Genomic DNA, 24,691 nt, shown 5'->3' on the forward strand with positions numbered 1-24,691 from the left:
AAGAAGAAGAAGACGAAGCCAAACAGTAACTCCAGGACTGTTTGGACTCCACTGACTGAAGTTCCAGCCTTGAAGAACTTGCAGACACTGTGACGTCATGCATTAGTTTTTGTGTTGATGTATGTTGGCCAACCAAGTCGTTTCACTCATACAGTAACAATAAACCTTGGTTAACTCCAAAACTTAGACACCTTCGTCAAGCCAAGGAGGACGCCTACAGGAGTAGAGACAGAGCCCTGTACAGGCAGGCCGGGAACACACTGGCCACGTTTACATGAGAGTTTTAATTCCTTTTTTAATTCTGAATAAAACTTAAATCATCTCTTAAATGACTTTATAAAAACCTAATTCCGAAAGAAAATGACCGTTCCGAATTGAACTTAAATCCGAAGTAAGTGGCTGGTTCATTACCATACCATTTTATTTCTAAAGCACTTTAAAAACAACGTGCTGTACAATAAATTAAAAAGATTAAAAAACAAACAAAAAATAAATAAAACCAACACAAATAAATAACAAGGATACAAATGCAAATGAGACTATAAAAAACCACATAGAATAGAGTTGTGTGCTTTCATTTGCTTTTACCAGTTAAAAATGCTGCAGCAGCGTTTTGTAGCAGCTGTCGATCGAAGCCTGGCTAATTCCAATAAAAACAGAGTTACAGTGATCCAGGTGTGAGGTAATGAAAGCATGAATAACCGTCCCTTGGTGCCGTCTTGACAGGAGGAGCTTGACTTTTACCACAGCGTTGACGGGTCGACCAGCAGGCTGGGGTCCATTTTTACACCTAAATTTGTGATGCTGGATTTTTCATGTGGTGCTAGAGAGGAAAAGTCAAAAGAAGGGGTACAGCTGGAGCTACTGGATTTAAACAGAATGACCTTTATCTTTTTTTCATTAAAACTGAGGAACTTCAGAGACATTCATATCATGATGTCATTGAAACAATTAAAGAGAGGCTGAACAGAACCATTACGCTTTAAAGAAAAATAGACTTGACAGTCATCAGCGTACAAGTGAAAGGGCATGCCATGCTTTCTAAAAATAGCTGCAAGCAGCAGGAATAAAAGGTGAATAAAAGAGGAAAAAGAATGGAGCCTTGTGGCGCCCTCTTGTGGGGGGCAGAAGTAGCAGAGGTAAAATCATCCATCATGACACCGAAACTTGTAGCCTGGACAGAATAATGTCATAGACCAGTGTGTCAAAAGCAGCTGTTAAATCTAAAAGCACAAGTAAAACACATTAGTAATTAATAACGCATGAATAGTTCATTGACCATGTAAACATTCTTTCCACTTTAAATGAATTCTGATTGTTCTGCACATGCTCATTCCCATGTCCTCTCAAGATGACGCACACACTGACAGAAGTGCATCACCTTCCTCCTCCTCCTCCTCCTCCTCAGCTGACCAAAGTGAAACAGGATGCTGGTGTCAAGCTGCTGCTTCAAAACTAGAATCACCATCAGAGTGAAAATGGGTCTCATTATCTGGTCTTCCATGTGTAGATGTAAAGAAAAGAAGCAGGAACTGAAGTTAGTCTTTTTTTCCCGGTAGACGTAAAACGCCATGTCAAATTTTTATTATATTTTTTATATATATATTATATATTTTTATTATATATATAAATAAATTTTAGTTTCTTTCACATTCAGTCTGAAGGTCGAGGGCCAGTTGACTGAACATGTGTGTTAGGCTACAAAAAAGACCCAAGTCACACACACACACATACACAATCCAGCAGATTACAAGTACTTCCTGACGCAGCCTCAGTACTGAGGGATCTAGAAGTCTATGAGCTGTCTGGAAACTGTGCATCCTGTGATGAATAACGCTGACAGGCTCTTCTTTCATGTACAATTAGAGAAACCATTTGTTTGATTGGATTGTAATCCCCTATTGTGAGAGTGAAGGAGCAGCATGCTATTTTTAGGTCTATTTGAGAACATGACTTAGGTTTTAGTCCCAGGGGCCATGGAAATGCAGAGCTGCAGGACTGCATTACGTTTATGGAGTCCTGTCATAAAGCTGCTCGCTGGCTGTGTTTCAGGCTAAGAAACAGAACCTGGGAAATGCTAAAACTTTAGCATATAATGCATCTTTAATGATAAAAGCAACAACCAGCACACACAGGTTAACGCTGCTCACTACTTGTTGTAGCTTCATTTATTTATTATATATTTTTCCAAAACCATTGATGTTCCGCCACTAAAACATTCAGAAGGCTATTAAAGGGATTAAAGCTAACAAGAGTGTCCTTCTGAAAATTATGATCTAAATCTTCTGACTTTTTAAAGCTAAATTAAAGACGTTTTGTTTCGGTTTTTCTTTTTACTCCCAGGATTGGTACACTTTATTTTTCAAGTTAATCTTACTACTTTTTAGCTGTTGTATTCCATCTATTCGTGGTGGCTATAAAGAAGCTATCTGTGGAAGTGATGTGGGACTAAATCCACAGTTACTTGTGAATCGCTTCCTAGCTGAACTCCAGTGAAAGGCAACAACATGAAACGGAGGATTTCTACAAATGCCAGATTTACTAAACTATGAAAATAAGCAAATTGTGACCTAAAGACACTCTGGATCTATAGTTCAGATTTTTAGAAAGCTTCTTTTTTCTTTTCTTCTCTTATTATTATACACACCTCCATGAGACTCACTTCACTCAGTTTAAGTATATTCAAATGTTTTATTATCTAATGATGGTTCAGGATTGGGCAGAAGACAAAAACAATCATTAAACCCTCAAAAAACCCTAACATGTAGCTATGTAGACTTCATTTCAACAGAGATCTGCAAGCATATGGATCTTTCTTTTACCATCCCTCCGTTGATGTGGTATAGGCTACGGAGGCACAGGAGACAAAAACGTGGGAAGAGAGCAGAGCTAAGCGCTAGCCCCTAGATTCTCAAAAGAGAGGTAAGTCACCATTTATTTTTCTATATTTATTATTTATTTTTTTATAAAATGATTTTTAAAATATATAATATTATCAAAATAGTACAAAACTTAGAATTAAAATACACATTAAATTCATATTTAAAAGCACTGTGTTGTCTTGTTTTTGTTTCAGTCTCAGCCTGCTACGTTATCCGGTCATATGCTTAGCCCGCCCGTGATTGGTTATGAGTTGAACTGTGCATAAAAAGATAAACAGAGGTCAAATGTAGAGAGGGAAGATGAGTGGTTCAAGATCACTGCAATCATTTTTTCAAACTGGAACTATTACAAAGAGGACTGCCGTTCAGGAGGAGAATATTTCAAGCGGCCATGTTAAAATTAAGAGGACAACAGTGAACCGAGCACAAGTGCTAGCGGCATAGCACCCACTAGCACCAAGCGGCGCAAAGCAGTCAGGAAATATGACTCCAGTTACCTCAAATTTGGATGAACCGATACACACACACACACACACACACACACACACACACACACACACACACACACACATATATATATCCTTCTGTTATGCCTGAAATCTGCCCGTTTTTACTGTATTGTATTAACAGAAAGAGCCGATGCTGCAAATATGTACTGTTAACTGACCTTCCTTTGGGTAAACGTCAGATGTCCAAGGGTCAGTAAATGCAGCATGTAATGTACTTCTATATGTTGTTCTGCATCAACAAATGAAGTTTAACAGCTGATGTTGATGAAAAAACTCTGATAAAACTGATGATCTGGCTAACACTGGAAAACCCAGTTTTCTTACTTCAGCTACCATGTCCAGTGCACAGCCAAAAGGCTGGTTGAAACTCCATGGCCTACAATTAGCTGCCTTCCATTTGTAAATGCAGCCTTTACCTGACTGTCTGACACGGCCACAGTCAGATCAGGGTGGAGGGGTATGCTCGAAAAGAGCCTGGAAGCTTCAGACATAAAGGGACTGTCCCCATGATGCCAAATTGCAGTAAAACCGCAGTATTTTATCAATCCACCCTTTTATCCCCACGAAGCAAGGGACTAGACTCTATGAATCCGATCATGTCTGAAACCAGGTACCAAGGTGGATAGACCTCTACCGTCTGCGGTCCTGTGAGGACAGTGTAACAGCACTACTAGAGGATATGACGTCAGTGTGATCAACGTGCACCAAACACAACAACAATCATGGCGTCCGTGACCAGCTGTGTTGTGGTGCTGCAGACAGTTCTGGCTTGTGTGCAGCTTTAGCACCAAAATGCATGACTTTTACAACACAGTGCTGCGCTGCTGTACCATCAAGCAGACACGTCATTGTCTCTGCATGCACTATGTCATGTTCTAGCTCTGGAGTGTTACTCTTTAATCATAGTAGCGCCCCCCACAGCCTTGTAGTAGGTACTACAGCTGTAGCGGATTCGGCCTCAGAACTTTTTTTTGATTCCCTTACAAATGAAACCATTGATGGACCTTCTTCCCTATAGCTCCAGGAGAAATCCTTCCCAAAGTGGGGCAGTCTGACTGTTGAAACATCATGCAGGAATTTGTATGACTTGGTTCCAGCTCCACAGGTCACCAGGTCAACCCTTACTTGGGGAGGAGTCGACACTTTGGACTTTTAGTTATATTCAAGATCTGGAAAGTTTCTTAAAGTAATCTTCAGTGCATCTACAAAGCTGTCACATGACATGACTACCGTATTTTCCACACTGTAAGGCGCACCTAAGATCCTTAAATTTAAAAAAAAAATTGCCGTGTGCCTAATAATCCGGTGTGCTTTTTGTGTGCACTGAGTTTCAAAATCTGTAAAAATGTTGTGCGACTTTGGTAAGCGCTCTGCTTCATTGGCTGTCGGTCCACGTAAAGCCCGTACGCTTACCTCCGCCACGCCGATACGCACCACAGGGCATGAGAGGTCGGCTTTCACTGTTGTTCTTGGTTGCCATGGTAATGGACAGAAACTACCACCTATGATCATTTTTAAGAGGAAGACGCTACCAAAAGAAAAGTTTCCAGTTGGAGTCATCGTTAAGGCCAATCAAAAGGGCTGGATGGACGAGGAGACGATGAGTGAGTGGCTGAGAGTATGTAAAGAGACCGGATGGTTTTTTCCAAGCATCACCGTCGCTTTTAATCTGTGACTCCATGCGCGCTCATCTCACCACTACTGTGAAAACCAAGTGAAGCAAATTAATTCTGAGCTTGCCATCATTCCGGGAGGAGTAACAAAAGAACTCCAACTGCTGGACATTGGTGTAAACAGGGCGTTGGAGCGATGGATGACAGACGGCGAACACACCCTTACTGAGACTGGGAGGCAGGGCCGGGCGATTTACGCCACCATATGTGAATGGATTACGGATGCCTGGGCTGAGGTGTCTGCTTTAACTGTTGTCCAAGCTTTCGCAAAAGCCGGCATCATTGCTGAACAGCCACCTGGCAACGAGACTGACTCCGACAATGAGGAGAGGGAACCCGGCATGCTTGATGGTGAAACGGCCCAGCTGTTCAATTCAGACACAGAAGATGAGGACTTTGATGGATTTGTGGGAGAAGATTGATTAAAAATAATGTGAGTGTCTTGTTAAATAGTAGAATAAAGTTCACCTAAACTCAGTTTTGCTTCCGTTTCCTTTTTTTGTAGACCGTATGTTTTAGCATGCGCCTTGTAACACGGTGTGCTTTATGTAAAGGTTACGTACAGAAATAGACCCCGTAACTGAGACTGCGCCGTATAATCAGGTGCAGAAAATACGGTTAAACAAACTAAATGTTTTATGGATTTCAGATGGAACTCATCACCCCAGAACGTTGTCTACTTCAAAACTGTTTTCCTTCCTTTGATAAGCTGACCTCACAGGTTTCAATCTTAACTGAGAACAGGACATGTGGAAATCCACCAGAACTGTTGATTAGCAGTTTAAGGTTTTCTGTGTCCCACAGTAAAAGACTTTCTTTGTTGAAGGAGACAGTAAAAGATTCTGTCTTTATCATTTTAAACTCTTCATCTGAATATAGTGTGTGATCAAGTAAACATATGTGTATTACGATGCATACCATGCAGTCATGATTATTTAACAAGGTTTAATCAACAAGCTCAATTTGATCTGAAACTTTATTATGTTTATTTCTTTAAGGTGTAACATTTCTTTTACTTCAGTTGTGTGATTAATACCCTTTTACCATGTGGCATTTATGGTTTTAATAATGCTTCATTTAAGACTTTAATAACTTAATACATAGAGATGTTTCTACAATGTTTAATCACATTAACTTTCTTGAACTTATAACAACGATTTTAGTTTTGAACTTCAGATTTCCAGGAAAAAAAAACGTTCTCCAGACGTTTTCCATGTGTACAGACCCGGAATGGACACAGAGTAGCTACAGACCCGCTACGGAAGTCTCTCCAGAGAGAGATGGAGAGATTACGTTTGCCGTGATGTAAGCGCATCACCAGATACTAACCTGCAATCAGGATTCAAACAGATGAGATTAATTTCTCTTCTGCTTTCTTCAGGATTTAGAAATCCTTTTTCAGTTTTCCTAAACATTAGTTTAATTAACACCACAGGTTAATTAACTTTTGTCTCCATTTCTTACACAAACATTTTATTCATTCTGACACATTACATGGCCTTGAAATAAGATTCTGGTTTGAACATCATATTAGCATTTTCATCACGTTTATTTTTGTTTAAATCATTTGCAAATATTTCCCTTGACATTTATACACGATTAGACTAGTTAATAAATATTTCATATGTATCCTAACTGGTCTGGTTTTGTGGGTTTTCTCCTTTGAATCATGTTATTAGCATCCTGAGACTGATTGATTGAAAACTGATTGATTGGACTAGCTTAAATTTATTAATTTATTCAATTAATTAATTAATTAAGTACTCTAATGGTGTCCACACTGCCATTAGATTGGTGTCAAAGCTCTAGTGTAGTGGTGCTCCCGAGGTCTGATTAATAATTAATAATTTTATGTAATTATTAAAATGGATATTTTTATCTAAACATTTTCAGTGTTTAATGATGCTAAATCACTACACAGCGGTTTTGTGGGGATGTTGAAGCCTTTCTCCTAGTTTTCACACCTGAACAAAACCTAAGACTTTTCTCCTGAGTAGAGACTGGAAGGGCCTTTCAAAATGCTGTATTGTTTCAGTCATCACAAATAGCCTATAGGTTTTTGACCATTTGTCACATTTTCCATGTACCCTATTCGACATTGTTCATGTGTGAAATGGTGTGAGTTCACACATTCATCACAATATTGTACACACAGCCTGTTTTCAAATGAGAGATAATAACTTTCCTTTTGACTTTTGTGAGAACAGAAAAGTATTTTCAAAACTAGTTTCTGTCAACATCACATTGTGTGGTTGTTGAAAACAGAATAGGCAAGCTGATGATTATTTTTCACAAAATAAAGGCTGAGAAGTCAACAGGCGACCTTGTCTTTTTTCCACATAGCCTGCAGGTTAGACTAAACACTGTACAGGGCAAAGGCCCAACAGAAAATGTGAAGAGATACCCACACGGTATTATGATAACACCTTTTCTCATGTACTGTAGGGCTATTGTGTGCTATGTGTTTGTTAAATATAGGCCTAGATATATTTTTTATTAACCATGCAGCACTTCATGCAGCTGTGGACGTTGTAAGCGTGCTATATAAATAAACCTGAATCACCTGCCTCTGTCGAAGGTCAGGTCCATGTTTGCATGGCTGCTATTTTTTATCAATATGCCTTTTTAATTGTTGGTCCACATATCACCAGTGCGCACATATGCGTTCCTGGTGCTGCCTAAAGACCTAAGTGAAGACAAGTGGTATGACATGACAAAAATCCAGCAGATTTTTTTTAATATTATGATAAATAGCTCGCTCACAGCACATAATAGTTCACTGGCTTCGGATGTTAAGCTGTACAACCTTCAGCTAAGAAACGAAGATGCCAAAAATCTACAGCATTCAGCAAGCTTTGGACATGATCGTGAACCAAGTTAACACTTGCGACTAAGATGGAGAAGACATAGCCCTTTAGCCGAGTTCAGAGTCTGAAACTTCTTCTGGAAACATTTCCCAAACATCCTGTTTTCCTTTCCTGATTGGCCCAAACTCGCTTCCAAGACATGCGACACCTTGACATGCTTCGATGACGTGGAGACACGCTGTTAGACCCACACCTGCCGCCGCCACGGACACACCCACTCCTGCCAGGCCTCATCGCAGCCAGTCCCCGGAATACTAATCAGTCACACCTGTATTCAATCTACTCACCAGGCTTCAAATACTCCAGCTCCCCACTCAGTCCTCGTCGGACCTCGTTTCCACATAGATGGACCATCCTATTCACCCCCTCCCGGTCTCGACTCCTCTGGCTTCTTTGAGAAGGAACCGTGCTTGAATAAATCATTGTTAAACTCTGATCTGTCTCAGTGGGGTCCTTCATAACACACGCAGTGAACGAGTTGGGACTGACAGGTTTGCTACAGTCTTTGATGTTGGGGGGTCTTTCGTTGACAGTTGCATCGCATCCTACAACCCAGGCAGGTACATCACCACTGACAAGCAACTTTTCCCACCGAAGACTCGCTGTTGTTTCTTGCAGTACGTTGCAACGAAACCCGACAGGTTTGGCATCAAGTTCAGGTTGGCTTGTGACTTAAGATCCAAGTATGTGTGTATGCAGTGTCATTCCATATCTTGGCAAGGACCCCAGTCGTCCCACAGTGGGGAGAAAATGAAAAAAAAAAAAGGACATGCCACCATTTTTGCTCATTAGATTTATGTAGCCTAAATGCATCAGGTATTTTTATTCTCTATCACTTTCTCCACATGCTGCACAGATTCGTGTGTATGTATGTGCTTACAATATTTCTAAAAAAAAAAAAAGTCTTGTTTGAAACTTGTGCAACAGCAAGAAATGTCATCAAGAAATGAAAAAAAAACTGTGTTGACCTCTCACGAATAAAATAGGTAAATAATACTCCATTGTGATCACAAAAGTAGAAATATCATTACTTATTATAGCATGCTCAACTGGTTGTCCACACCCTGGCCATGAAAACACATTCTCTCTCTCTCTCTCTCTCTCTCTCTCTCTCTCTCTGACATCACACTACCACAAGCCCTCTCATTCATGTAAAGTGATTGCGCAACACTTTCAGGAGTGGGGACAAGGCCAGGTGTAAAGAGTCAAAGTACAGGTTTAGCAAGGTGGTGAGAGACGCTAAACGGCTGTACTCTGAGAAACTCCAACAGTTCTCAGCTAACAACACTGCTTCTGTCTGGAAAGGCTCTGGCAGATAACCAGCTTCAAACCCAAAGCCTCCCACTCCATTAATGACTTACACCTGGCCAACGACCTGAATGACTTTTATTGTCGCTTTGAAGACAGATGAGACTGTCCTGACACCATCCCCCGTGACACTTTCCACCATCTCCACTCTACCATCTCCACTTTCCCCTCCACAGCAGGGGCCTGGGCCCTCCCTCAACTGCCCACCTTAGAGTCCCCCTCCTCCCCCAGCACAGTGACGACTCGCTCCATTCTGGAGAGTGATGTCAAAAATCTGTTCAACAGGCAGAACCCCCACAAAGCAGCCAGACCAGACTCTGTCTCTCCCTCCACCCTGAAGCACTGTGCTGATCAGCTGTCTCCAGTGTTCACCGACATCTTCAACACCTTGCTGGAGACATGCCAGCCTGCTTCAAAACCTCCACCATTATCTCCATCCCTAAAGAGCCAAGGACCACAAGACTTAATGACTATAGACCTGTCGCCCTGACCTCCGTGGTAATCATTTGAGTGCCTTGTGCTGTCCACCTGAAAGCCATCACTGACCCTCTCCTGGACCCACTGCAGTTTGCTTACAGAGCCAATAGGCCTATGGACGATGCCGTGAACATGGCCCTCCACTTCATCTTACAGCACCTAGACTCCTCAGGAACCTATGCAAGGATCCCGTTTGTGGATTTTAGCTTTGCCTTCAACACCATCATCCCGGCTCTCCTGCAGGACAAGCTCTCTGAGCTGAATGTGCCTGACTCCGTCTGCAGGTGGCTCACAGACTTCCTGCCGGACAGTAAGCAGCATGTGAAGCTGGGAGTGCATGGGTGTGTCCCAATCCACGCACTTCTATACTTAGAACACTACATTTATGTGCTTCTTTCAGTAAAAACTCAGTGCACTGAAAGTACCCGGATGCTGCCCTAAACTCGGCCAAAAATCTAGTGCGAAACGATGGACACTACACGCACTAAACGGACGCCATCTTGCTGACGTAGCGGAAGGGGAGGGACTTTCAACCAGTTTTTCAGAGCTGGCGGCCACCGACTCAGCGGTACCGATGCAGGCGGAGGCTGTTTTCTACTGTTGTAAGTATGAAGATATTTGATCATAATTCTAATATAAACTGCAGCGTGCTTCTTATCTCTTCTATCCCTGATGACAGTTGTGGATCTGATCATTTGTTGGAGGCTGCAGTAGAGTTAGCAAGGTAAATGTTAGCAGTTTTATAGCCGATTTCGTGGATGTAGATGGGCTATAAGTGTTAAAAATGATTAATGCTATAGGTTCCGCATGTTTATTCATGATTGTTGAACCTCCAGATTAAGCACTGCGGGGTCTCTGGCATAAACGAAATGGTCCTTGATCTGAAAACTGGTTAGGAAACACCACTGGTTAGAGAACCGGCCCATTTCCATGGTAACGCTGACGAAGCCGTAGCTGATTGTACATCACTTTAGATAAGCGTCTGCAAAGTACCCATAAAGTACATAATAATATTTGCTTTTATATAACCTGCCATTCTGTGTTCACCGTAGGTCACTGTGGCATCAAACCACCGAGCCAGCAGTGGCACTGAGGCATTTACCACCTGCGGGCTTGGACGCTGCTGTGGAGAAGAAGAGGTGGCAAGAGAGAAATGTTTTAATAAAAAGTTTAAATAAAATGTTTTCTGCATCCCTGTTTTAGCGTCTTCATTACTGCATTTCATATTTTAAATGATGGTTTCTAGTATAATCGGTTTCCTGTTGCAGACGTGAACGTATCAGTGTAAACACCAATAAAACACATGTATAATGTAAAGTACTTTAATTCAGTTAAGATATCTTTGCATATTTAAAAGCTGTTTTATTAGTGTTTTAAATTGCACTTTGTACTAACAGGTATGGTGGAGACATGCAAAGACACATGAACGTGTGCTGATGGATTCTATTGTCATCTACTGAGATAGATTAATACAGTGGAGGCCACGGTTCTTTGTTTCACTAATGAGGCCTTTTAAAAGGCATTTAATAGCATAAAAGTATGATGACATGCAAACATGTATGTTAATGTGGTTTTGGATTTTGGAAGAACTTGGACGGATTGTCCTAAAAAAGTATATTAACGTAGCGGCACTGCTATTAGGCAGCATGTAGGAGGTCATATACCTTAAAATAAATAAGCATACGTTCTAATTCACATGCAGCCTGAGGAGGATCCTGCGCTGGATTTACAGATTTACAAAGTTTACAGGTGGGGTTAAGTATGGAGTAAACAAAGGGAAATCAAGAGTTGGAAATTCATTCTGTAAATTGAAAAAGCTGGTACGTCACTACCGGTAAGTTCAGAACGTTAGTGCTCACTTTGGATCAGCACTTACCCACGATAGTGTCACTACAGAAGGTAGTGCTTAGTTTGCACTACACACTACCTTCCAGTGCACTCATGTAAGTGCGCGGTTTGAGACACACTCCATGTCTCTGACTCTTGGACTATCAGTCATGTTTGCTGTTCTGCTGTGCAGCTCTGCAATCAAGCTCATCTGCCCCACCTGCCCTGATTGCTCACTCTCCTCACCTGCTCCCCGCCTACTTAAACACTCTCCAGTCTCTGCTTCCCTGCCAGATGGTCAACTATCCTGACATGGTTGAGTTCTAGAGTTATTCTTGTTTTTTCAGACCTCCTGTATCGACCCTGTCACGTTCCTGGACTACCCTTGACTCACCCACATGAGATTGCTTCTTTGTTGTGTGCCTGCCTGGATATTGAACCCAGTTTTGGACTGACCACGAAATTACGCCTTCTCCTGATAAGTAACTTGATATTGCCCCTCTGTGTATGACCTTGCCTGCCCATGGCCACGTCTCTTGCATAGTGGACTCATGCTCTGACTTCTGGAGTTTTTCAGATACCACCGCCACATCCTCGGACTGTGCTCTGATGCCCTGCCACATCCCTGTGCTGCTCTTAAATAAACCATATCTTTTTCCACCACAATACTGTGCGCAGCTGATTTCCGGGTCTTGAGGGGAACCAATGCCCCCCCCCCCCTCTCCCTGTACACCAACAGCTGAACCTCCAGTCATCAATCTGTCAGCTCCTAAAGTTTATGGACAACACCACCCTCACTGGACTCATCTCTGGTGGGAATGAGTCTGCTTACAGGTGGGAGATTGACCATCTGGTGTTTTGGTTCAATCATAACAACCTGGAACTCCGCTCTAAGACAGGTGGAGTTGGTTGTGGACTTTAGAATGAATGCAGGTCCAACCCATCACCCCGTGTGACTCCCCAGTCAGCACTGTGGAGTCCTGAGCAGACTGCAGCGTATCATTCGCTCTGCAGAGAAGGTGACTGGCTGCAACCTGCCTTCCCTCGAGGACTTGTTCACCGCTAGGTCCCTGAGGCGTGCAGGAAAGATTGTGGCTGACCCCTCCAACACAATTAATTACATACATTAGTTAGAATAGAATAGAATAGAACAGAACTTTACTGTCATTGTAACAAATGCAACAAAATTATAATTAGTTACCATTGTTATCGTGTTGTTTTTGCATTTTTTCACACACCCATTCAGTGTGTGAATGTGTGTGTGACTGGGTGAATGTGATGTATGATGTAAAGCGCTTTGGGTGTCATTCCAGGTACAGTAAAGCGCTATATAAATACAGACCATTTACCATTTTACCATTTTTGACAGCCCTAATGTAAATATATTCTCATAGTTTTATATTCTGCAAATATATGTATTCATTACTTGTGTCATAGCTATTTAGTAATGTTATGCTAAGAAAATATGAATGCTCTTCATGCAACACATATCTCTATTTCATATGGCTAGAGACATTCACTAAAAGACATTCATAAAAAGTAAACAACAGGAAAAAGAACATAAAAAGCTGCAAACAGTTTTGGTGCTATATAAAATGTATGTTTCCTTCTACATAGAGATGTCAGATTATATTTCCTCCAGTTAATTCACAATAATGTACCCTAGCAGTTGTTCAGATAACCAACATGTTTAACCCTTAAAACACAATTTTCTGCTATTTGTGGTCTGTCTGGTTGATATATATATATATATATATATGTATATATATATATATATATATATATACATATATACATATATATGTATTAATATTTTCAAAATATAACGAAAAATACACTTAAACATATAATAAAACAACAACATCTCAAAACCCAACCAAACCCTTGCTGTCACCGTGGTCACAATAAAGAATATACAAAACACATTGCACGTTACTAATAAGATAATGTAATATAGCAGCTACAGTCACTCATAATCCTAACATAACCAAAAACCTATCTCTAATCAAGGGCTCTGAATCTAAAACTGAGTGGACCGTTGGTCAAAAAAAATTAAAAATGATTTCCATACCTCCAGAAATTTCTGTTCAGTCCCTCATGAGGTGTACCTAATTTTTTCCAACCTAAGGTTACTGAGGGTGAGGCAGATTCCTTCCACTTGAGAAGGATGAGACGGCGTGCCAATAAAGTACTAAAGGCGATAACCTTGCGCCCTCCCACTGGAAGCTGTAAGTTATCTGGAGCAATCCCAAAGAGTGATATAAAGGGACAAGGATCAATCCTAACTCTTAGCACAACAGATAATGCATCAAAAATCCCCCGCCAATATCCCCCTAAACTGGAGCATGACCAAAACATATGTAGCAGTTTTGCTTCAGTGGTTTTACACCTGTCACATGTGGAATCAATCTGTGGGAACATTTTGGCCAGTTTTGATTTGGACATATGTGCACGATGTACAACTTTAAACTGAATAAGAGCATGGCATGCACACATAGAAGAGGAATGGATATGCTTCAAAACATTAGCCCAGATAGAATTGGTCATCTCCATCTGGAGATCCCAATCCCATGCTTGCCGTATCCTAGAATTACAGGGGAGCTCAAAGGCAGAAATCTTTCGAATTATAAAGGAGATTGCACCTTTTTTCTTTGGATCACATGACATAATATCATCAGTAACATTGTTTTGCGGCTTATTGGGGAAATTCGGTGTCACACCCTTGACATAGTGCCTTACTTGAAGATACCTAAAGAAGTGAGTAGGTGAAAGTTTAAATTTCTGGGACAGCTGCTCAAAGGAGACAAACTTATCCTGTATAAAAAGTCAGCCAAGAGATTTGATATCTTTGTTATGCCAATCAACAAATGTTTGGTCATGCATTGAGGGCTGGAAGAAATTATTACCAGCAATTGGTCCAAAAAGACAACTTGTTTGCACAGTATAATGTTTCCTAATCTGTTCATAAATTTTGAGTGAGTGGGTGACCACAGGGTTCGCACAAGACACAGCCGACATAAACTTAAACGTTGATGAAACTAACAGGGCAGACAGGGAAACAGAACCACAGGAGTGGTCTTCCATGCTAACCCACGCAGGACAGTTCTCATCCAAATGATGGTGTACTCAAAATGTCAATGAGTGCAAGTTAGCAGCCCAATAGTGCAATTTAAAATTTGGGAGAGCCATGCCACCATAGCATTTTGGTTTCTGGAAAAGATTTTTTCGTAGACGGGGGTTTTTCCCATTCCAAACATACCATGAAATAGCTGAACTGAGCTTTTTAAAGAAGTTTCCAGGGATAAACACAGGGAGACACTGAAAAAGATATAGAAACTATGGAAGTACCATCAAAGAAACTGCATTCACCCTGCCGATAAGAGAAAGTGGAAGCAAAGACCACGTGGTAAGATCTTGTTTGGTTTGTATTAAAAGTTTTCCAAAATTGTGCTCCAACTAATCTGAAAACTGCTTTGTTACCACAACCCACAAGATAAGTAAAAGAGTCTGAAGCCACTTTAAAAGGCAAACTAATACTATTCAATACGGAGGAAGACATATTAAGTGGCATCAGCTCACTCTTCTGCAGGTTCAACTTTTACCCAGAGACCTTCCCAAATTGATGTAACAAGTCAATTATTTTAGGAATAGTAGTCTCAGCTTTGGACACGCACAATAGCAAATCATCAGCATATAAGGACAGTTTATGCTCTAAATAACCTCTCCTGATCCCTGCCATTGAACTGTTGCTCCTTATTGCTATCGCCAGGGGTTCGATTGCTAAGACAAAAAGGAGAGGACTGAGTGGGCACCACGTTGTACCACGTTGTAGTTTGAAAGGTTTGGAATAAAGATTGTTAGTCAAGACCATAGCCGAGGGGCATGGGTACATCAGCTTGATCACTGATAAAAAAAAAAGTTGCACCAAATCGAAATCTTTTCAAAGTTTTAAAAAGAAAATCCCATTCCACCCTGTCAAATGCCTTCTCCGCGTCCATTGAAAGAAGGCACTCAGAGGCAGACTGAGAAGGGGAGTATATTATATTAAACAGACGTAGAATGTTAGAAAATATTGGTCTCTGTTTCACAAAGCCTGTTTCGTCTAAAGAGATTGTACTGAGCAAAACATCTTCTAAACGGCGAGAGAGAACTTTTGTGACTTTTGTAGTCACTATTAACAAGGGAAATGGGTCTATAGGATCTGCAAAGTAATGGGTCTTCATTTTTCTTAACTAAAAGTGTTATGCATGCTTCACTAAGAGTAGCTGGAAGACAACCTGACTGTATAGAATCAGCAGACATTTTTGTTAAAGTAGGGGATAACTGTTTACAAAAGACTGAGTAAAATTCATTGGGAAAGCCATCTGGACCTGAAGATTTCTTCTTTTGAAGTGATTTAATAGCCGTACATACTTCTTCTTACGAAATTGGTTTATCTAAGGTGAAAATTTGTTCTGGGGACAGAGTGGGCATATCTAAGTTCTGTAAAAACGTGTGAATAAGGTGGGGGCTTGGTTTACAAGCAGTATGAAGTTCACTATAGAATTTCTTAAAAGTGTCATTTATACCTTGTTTATCAGTGACGACTTCTCCTGTTTGTGATCGTACACCATTAATTAACTGTTTAGCTCTTGTGCCCCTCAGCTGCCTGGCCAGAATCTCCCCAGATTTGTCACTATGCTCATACATTACACGTCTGTTTTTAAACAGCAAATTTTCTATGGTATGAGTAGTGATTAAATCGTATTCAGTTTTAAGTTTAAGCTGTTCTTTATCTAGATCTGAAGATGGGGAGTGAGCATTACTTGCATCAATTTGTGATGCTCCCCTCATCACCAACATTTCACTCCTCCCTAATCTCTGGAACCGTCCCTCTTGCACTTAAAACCGCTACAGTTACACCTATCTTGAAAAAACCTGGCTTGGACCCCACTAATTTCAATAACCTTCGTCCGATTTCCAATTTACCCTTCATTTCCAAAATCCTTGAATAGTCTGTTGCTTCTCAGCTTCATAACCATCTTATCACTAACAATATTTATGAGCAATTTCAATCCGGTTTCCGTCCCCTTCACAGTACTGAAACAGCACTCCTCAAAATCTTCAACGACCTTCTCATAGGTTCAGATTCAGGTTACTATCCATTCTCATCCTTCTTGACCTCACCGCAGCATTCGACACCATCTCTCACAGCATTCTCCTCGACAGACTATCATCCATCGGCATCACTCACATCCCCCTCGCCTGGTTCACTTCTTACCTTTCTGGCCGCACACAATTCATTCGACTAAAATCCCATGAATCAAACTCTTTCCCTGTCTCTGCTGGTGTGCCCCAGGGCTCAGTCCTGGGGCCCCTCCTTTTCATTATCTACATTCTTCCACTTGGTTACATCCTTCGCAGACACAATATTCATTTTCATTGTTACGCGGACGACACCCAGCTCTACCTCTCTACCAAACCATCCTCTTCACTTCCACCAACCTCCCTCACCACCTGTCTACAAGAAATTCATTCTTGGTTTTCATCCAACTTCCTCAAACTCAACAGTTGTAAAACAGAAATCCTCTTGGTAGGCACGCCCCACAATCTCTCCAAATCTAACAGTTATCCAATTTCCATAAACAATTCAACTGTCCTTCCCTCCCCTCAGGTAAAGAGTCTGGGTGTCGTCCTCGACAACAAACTCTCTTTTCACTCCCACATTAACAGTATCACCCGGTCTGCATATTTTCACTTAAGAAATATTTCTCGTCTCCGTCCCTCTCTCACCCCCACACCACTGCCATCCTCGTCCACAGTCTTGTTACCTCCCGGATTGACTACTGCAACTCTCTTCTCTTTGGTCTCCCCAATAAATCCCTCCAGAAACTGCAGCTCCTCCAAAACTCTGCAGCACGCATCATCACACGGACCCCTTCTACTGACCACATCACCCCCATCTTACAACAACTTCACTGGCTCAACAAAGAATTAACTTTAAAATTCTCCTCATTACATTCAAAGCACTCCACAATCTGGCCCCTCCATATATATCTGATCTCCTGCACATTGCCACTCCGATCCGTTCACTTCGCTCCTCCTCTTCTCTCCAGCTTCTTGTCCCCCCTGCTTGTCTCGTCACTATGGGGAGCCGAGCATACAGCCGCTCTGCTCCCCATCTCTGGAACTCTCTTCCCCCTGACATCCGTACCATAGACTCTCCCTTCCTCTCTTCAAATCACAACTCAAAACACATTTGTTCAGACAGTCCTATGCCATCTAGTCATTCTCCATCTTTCTGTTGTCCTCCATTCCGTTTAGTTTTGTACTTATTGTTTTTAACTGTTTTAATGTTTGTTTTATACATAGTGGTTTTTAAACTATTTTAATGTTCCTTTGTACAGTGTCCTTGGGTGTTTTGAAAGGCGCTTTTAAATAAAATGTATTATTATTATTATTATTATTATTATATTTGCTTATCCAGTTGTAATTGCAGAGCTGTCAAGTTCCTCCTTTTCTCGGCTACATAAGATATAATTAGTCCCCTCAGAAAGGCCTTTAAAGCTTCCCAAACTGTGGAGATAGAGATATCTGGGGTCACATTAACTTCTAGAAAAAATTTAATTTGATCAGACATAAATTTTACAAAGTTCTCATCAGAGAATAATAAAGGGTTGAACCACCAGTGTCTCCTAGAAGTTTCTGCCCCAGACAAGTTTAAGGACACAACAAGTGGGGCGTGATCTGAAATCAGGATAGTTTGGTATTTACAGGCGCGAATATGTGCTGTAAGTTTCATATCGATAAAACAATAATTTATCCTACTATATGTATGATGCACGTGAGAATAAAAGAGTATTCTCTATCAAGTGGGTGCAGAAAACGCCATATGTCAGTAATACCATACTCAGTTAAAAAAGACTGCACACAGGAAACTGATTTGGATGGTGTACTACCAGGTCTAGAGGATGACTTATCCATACCAGGATCCATACACAGGTTAAAGTCGCCCCCCCCCCCCACCCCCCCATAATAAGCAAGTATGAATTTAAATCAGGAAGCAACTTAATAATACTCTGGAAAAACAATGGGTCGCATATCCGTTTATCAATGCAACTTTCATATTGTACAATAGTCCTGTAACAATAACATAGCGCCCATTCACATCTACTAGATAACCATCATGTATGAACGATACATCCTTGCTAATTACTATGGCAACACCTCTTGCCTTTGCCTGAAAAGTAGAGTGATAAATCTGCCTCACTCATCCAGTTCGTAGACGTGAGTGGTCAGGACATTTGAGGTGGGTTCAATGGAGTAAAGCTACCCCAACCTTTTTATGTTTCAAATGTGACAGGACCTTCTTCCTCTTAGCGAGAAATATTTGCTGGGTTGTGGTCCTTCAATATCCTCAGGAAATCCGATTAGCCTGACGTTGGTCCTCTTACTCCTTCCCTCCAAGTCGACCACCTTAGCACGTAGCTTCTGGTTATCCATTTGTAGCTTGTCACAGGTGGCCTCCAGCTTGTTCAAACGCCCATACACAGACTCTGCATTATCCTCTAAAGATGTCAGGCGATTGTTATGGTCCTTGACTGTCTCTTTAAGTCTGTTCAGCTTCTCATCAACTTTATCAAAGGAAATTTTTTAGCTCCACTAGCAGAGTAGTTCTGTGGTCAGGCAATGCAGCAATCAAATCAGTCTTGCTAATGCTAGCAATGGTTCCGTTTTCCGTCTTTTCACTCATTTTAGATGGTTTTGGAGACATAGTGAGTCAGCAAGTTATCGAATACGGTTAATACGCATAGAAGTGGATTAATAGCAAGGAGTAGGCCCCAAAAGGCGACATATATGACGGGAACCCAGGGCAGCATGTCTCTATTCGCTGAAGACCATACTGGAAGTCTCATGTCTGGTTTATTTTAATATAAAAATGCATGTAGCTCATCCCTTTTAATCCCAGCCAGCAATAGACATGATGTTTCCAGCCTCAGCTGTCAGATTATGAGGCTAAAATGATTGAAATGAACGTATGAATAGATTTAGCAGCATAAAGGTCGACCAGAAGAAGAAAGCAGAATTTATTACAACAGAACTTTGTAGAAATAACACACAGATCAACAGTGACCAAACCTTTTCTCATCTCATCGTTCTCTCAAGTCTTGGCTTTCAGGAGAAAAAATATTGTTATTGAAACAAACACACAACAGAAACTATTTCCATGTTTACACTTTTTCCTCATTTCCAGTTATTCCTGCTACTATTTACCTGCTATCCTCACTAAACCAACTCCAGCTCAGCTGCTTTGTGGCGCCACCGTGCATCAGAAACGTCTTCTTGGCTTTATTCCAGCCATAGAGGAGCATTATTTTTCTTCTTTTCACACACACATAGAACTTTCTGCTCACTGGTTGATCTTTGGCTGCTCCTGATTGGACGTTACCGTCAATCTAAGCTCTCTGATTGGTGGAAAGTATGACAGGAAGTGGCTTCATCATCATGTCCAGGTCTAAATAGAGGTCTCTTAGCAACATAGTAGTGATGGTGATGTTTTTATGATGAAATGTGATAAATAATGCTGTTATCATGGATCATGGTGGATTTACCAGATAGAGTCTCTGAATAAAATTACATTTAATGGCTGGATTGTAAACCTCCTGGACGGGATAGAAATGCTGGAAAACTTCCATAGATCAGACTTCCAAACCCGACGTGCACCCCTGCTTGCAGCACGGTTACGTGGAGGTACTCCCCTGTGATTGGTCATTTTATAATTACGTGTTTCCTGATTTCTGGTAGTGATGTGCGACACCACTCATTTTCTTCTCAATCCAATACCATGTAAAATACAAGCCGGGATCAGAGCCAGGAGAGAAACTGACCTATTAGTTTTTGGTGAAAACAATCCAATATCGATATTTTGAACAGAAACTTTATGTGTTTGGAAAATCCCTTTCAAAGCAGCTATGCTGGGGGCAAAGGAAGAGGTAGTCACATTTTTATAGAATACTTGGTGACTGAAATTACCAGTGAAATGAATAAATAAATATATAAATGCCACAATAATTGCATGTTGTCAGCAGCTACATATTAAGATATTTCATTAACCATCAGTCTAATCAAATGACAGGGACTGATGTTATCTTTCAACCCAATACATATTTTTGACCTGTGAGTTTTTATTTTTGTTAATTTCCTAAACCAGGAAGACCCATCGCCAAGAGACTTATTCTTCTTTTTCTTGTTTTTGGGTAAACTTTGGAAGCCAGTCTAAGTTTATCCCTCCCCAGAGCCAGAAAAAGTCTAGAAGCGCTCGACAACAGATGCCAAACTTTTACATCAACCAGCGCACCAGCCTTCAACCTTCATCCGATGGCTGACGACTGGCCACCATCCGGGGTGCTTCCCTGGTCAAAGTAGGATCCATGTTCCTCTCCGACAATAACTGGTGTCTTCTCAGAGATGTAAAATTTTTATTTAGAATTAATTCACTTCTAAACTAGTTTCCATTTCCTTAACTACTTATCGGGTTAATTAAAATTTCTAGAATGAATTTTGTAAGTGCTTAGTATTAACTGGTTCTTAACTAAAGTTAAAAAAGTTAGTCAAACTTACATCTTTTCAGCCTTATTAGATTAACAGTACCTATTTACAAAAAAAAACTATCATTTGTTATTTCATGATCTTACATTTTCTGCCTGAATCCTTCTCTTCTTGTCTGATTATCTCCTTGGAGCCTGGTTACCGTAAAGTGCTGCTGGACTGTTGCTATCTTTCTTTTGTTCATTTCTTGTGCTTACTGATCACAACTATTTAATAAATCGCATGAATATTTTAATTTGTCGTTAATGTGGTGACTTTCGCAGAGAAATGCTCCTTCAGATGAGAACTGCCTAATTTATTGTTGTTTGAGACTGATTCATTTAAATATATATCAACCATATAGATATGTAAAACGTGTCATAAATTCATAAGAAGGATGGTGCTTGTATTTTATTGATATTAACCATTATTAATGTTAATAAAATGTATTAATTTTTCATATAAATATTTTCTACTAATATTGAGGTGCTATAACTCTCGCCCTCCTCTGCCTCCACCTCGAGCCTGTCTGACTCCTGTGACATCCTCTGCCTCCACCTCTATCCTGTCTGACTCCTGTGACATCCTCTGCCTCCACCTCTATCCTGTCTGACTCCTGTGACATCCTCTGCCTCCACCTCTATCCTGTCTGACTCCTGAGACATCCTTAGATACTACAGACCAGTTGTCCTGACTCCTCACATCAAGAAAGTCCGGCAGAGACTGTTATTGGCCCACATTTTAGGTTAGTCATCACCCTTCAGGACACATTACAGTTTGCTTATTGTAATGTTCTTGGGGTTGAAGATGCCATCATCTACCTCCTTCAGAGAGCCCACTCTCATCTAGACCAATCAGGCAGGGGATTATGTTCTTTCATTTATCAAGTGCTTTTAATACAATTCGGCTGTGCTGTTATATGAGAAGCTCCATAAATTCCAGGTTAACCTCAACCCCACCTAGCTATGACTAGCTAACAAACAGACCAGAGTTTCTCTAATCCTGATAAGTTCCTGTTTGTAGAAAGTTTGATGAAGCTGATGCTGATGTTGAGCCACAAAGACATAAAGCTGTCCAAAACCTGATGCCAGCTTGTAACTTAAAAGTCATTTGTAAAAACAATTAAAAAGGAATTTAAGCATTTAATTTTAGTTGTATTGCCATGGGAACATATGTTCCTGCACTGGAAAATACTCATCCATGTTTCCATCAGTCTGTTTCCAGCATATCTGAACATAAAGAACATGTTCAAGGGGATGTTTGCTTCCCATTAGAGGCAGAACGTAAGCAAAACAACTGGCAAACTCCTATGATTGTAAGAACTGTGTTAACTCTTCTATTAACCTAACTATTAACTGTGTTAACTATTTGTGCAGGTGGGGCTTCAGAACTGACGCTTCTTTAAAATCTCCTGCAGTCAAACGCTGGTTTTTAACCATCTTATAAGGAGTTAAAGTTCACCAGGAAATTTTACTGTGTTCTTGACACCAGCACATTTATTTTATTGTTTATATATATACATATATATATATATATATATATATATATATATATATTGTATATATATATATAACTTAATTACTGTATCTTTCACATAGAAGACCTGTTGTGACCTGAAGATGCTTTCTGGTCTTCCTGTATCATTTCTCTTGTACTTTACAAATTAAGAATCACATTTCAATTTCATGAAAGTAAGACAAACACTAATATAAGCTGATAATCCAGCAGAGCAGGGTTTTACCTGCTTGTAATGTAGTAAATGTGTCTTCATGAGCATAAACATTCTGAGCTCAGTAAAGTTTTGCATTTTTTAGTGTAGCTTCTAAAACTGGTTTTGGAAACAGAGGCATGCCTCCGATGACGGCACTGTTTCAGCACTTCAATGTGTACTCAGCGGAATGGCCGAAAAGCTGAAACCTGGAACCTGGAGAAGCCGCTGTCTATGTCAACACCTCAGGGTGGTGTGGTGTAGGGATTTGAGGCTGGGTAGAGGATTGTCTCTGCATGGGGTGGGGGAACAGACTGACCTGCTCTGACAGACGCCGTGTCCTCAGGAAGAATCCCAGAAGACATCCGATGACCACAGCCAGCACTGACATGATGAGGAGTCCATTCTGTTTGAGAACGTTCTTCACCCTCAACCACACCGCATCCAAAGCCACGGCCATCCTGAGTTTTCTCTCTGGTGTCCTCTCAGTAACCCATAAATGTGTCTGATCCACAGCTTTAGTCTCCAGGTATGAAGGTGAAAATGAAGGACTTATGAGCAAAAACAGAAACTAAAGAAAAGCTCCAGGGTGGGGGCAGGGGGCTATGTGAAATATCCAGTCCTTTACAATGTTTTTATAGCACCTTTAGGCTCAGCATCCCTCTCATCCTCCCACTACAGCTGTCTGCATCAAGCTAAGAGGATACTCTCACTTACTAATCATCCCCTCCCATCCTGCTCCACCCATCAGCAGCCCTGTGTGTGCTCACCACCAGCAGGGGGAGGGAACAGCTGGCAAACCATGTCCCAGTGGGTTAACATCACCCAATCCTGTCAGAGTGCTACTGTATTAAACAGGTCTGAGGCTGGATTAAATGTCCATGAGCAATTTGACAAAGGTTAGCAGTGAAACCTCACAGGCCTTCTGAATGTGGCACAGAGGCAGGAGGACATCTAAAGTCTGTAGTACACTGCAGCTTGTGGGGATTAGAAAAAAGAAAAACTTGTTTATTACATGTATTTTCAACGATAGCAACAGTGACAGCGACTGGTTTCCAGTTTGAGTCTTGTAAGCCTGAATGGTAATGTGGTTGAAACTTTAGTGTTAAAAGCTTAAAACATTTAAGATTTTGCAGACTTTCTGCTTACAAATGACACTTCACCATCCCAACTTGTTCTGTTTTGTGCTTGTACGACTCTCAGCATCAGCGTGTGCAGCATCAACTCTCCTGACTTACAGTTTATGTGCTTTGATCCTTTCTATCATTTGGGAGTGAGCTGGCATTAGAAAAGGGAAACATTGTCCAATAGACAAGGATTAGTGTGGGAAAGCTCTGCAGCTGCCAGAAATGTCTGAAGCATCTCTTCCTCTCTGTCATGGGGTGGTTGGCTGAGATTGCTTTCAGCTGCAGGTGGAGTGTGGGCGGCACCTCAGCCTGCTTGGATCTCCCCCCTTACACCTGACCTGCATCTGGTAATCAGCAGGCTGGGTTTACCAAGCTGCAGGCTGCAGCCGCTCCTTGCCAGATCGTCTTCTGTCCTGCACCACCTGAGAACTGCTGCCTGCTGGACTTTTTTGCTTTGGAGCGCTCTGCCTTGCCTGCCATTACAGCAGTTCACACCCTGTCCACCTGCTGCTTTTATCTGCCCTCTCCTGCCTCCACTTCCTGGACGGACATTTTTTGCTTCTTTCACCTGCCGGTTGGTTGGTTAACCCTCTGCCCCGGACCCTCAAAAACCAAAGTAGGACTGGTTTGGTTTTCAAAGTTTCTGACTGTTGTGGCTCTTTGGCTTTTTTTTTAAAACTCTGACTCTCCTTCTTGGCAGAACTGAGCCACGCAGTAAGCACCTCCACCTTCTGCTCCGCGTGCCT

At 41.2% G+C, this 24,691-nt stretch overlaps 1 protein-coding gene across 1 annotated transcript in view; it reads right to left on the minus strand.

The window, feature by feature from the left end:
• Positions 1-23,442, minus strand: part of slc1a7b (solute carrier family 1 member 7b) — a 78,513-nt gene extending 55,071 nt beyond the window's left edge. Inside the window, exon 1 of the mRNA XM_042005632.1 lies at positions 23,138-23,442. The gene's annotated coding sequence lies outside the window, so the exon portion shown is untranslated. The remainder of the gene's footprint in view (positions 1-23,137) is intronic.
• Between the last annotated feature and the right edge of the window lie 1,249 nt (positions 23,443-24,691).

This window comes from Melanotaenia boesemani, chromosome 14 (assembly GCF_017639745.1).
Source record: "Melanotaenia boesemani isolate fMelBoe1 chromosome 14, fMelBoe1.pri, whole genome shotgun sequence".
NCBI classification, from domain to species: domain Eukaryota; kingdom Metazoa; phylum Chordata; class Actinopteri; order Atheriniformes; family Melanotaeniidae; genus Melanotaenia; species Melanotaenia boesemani.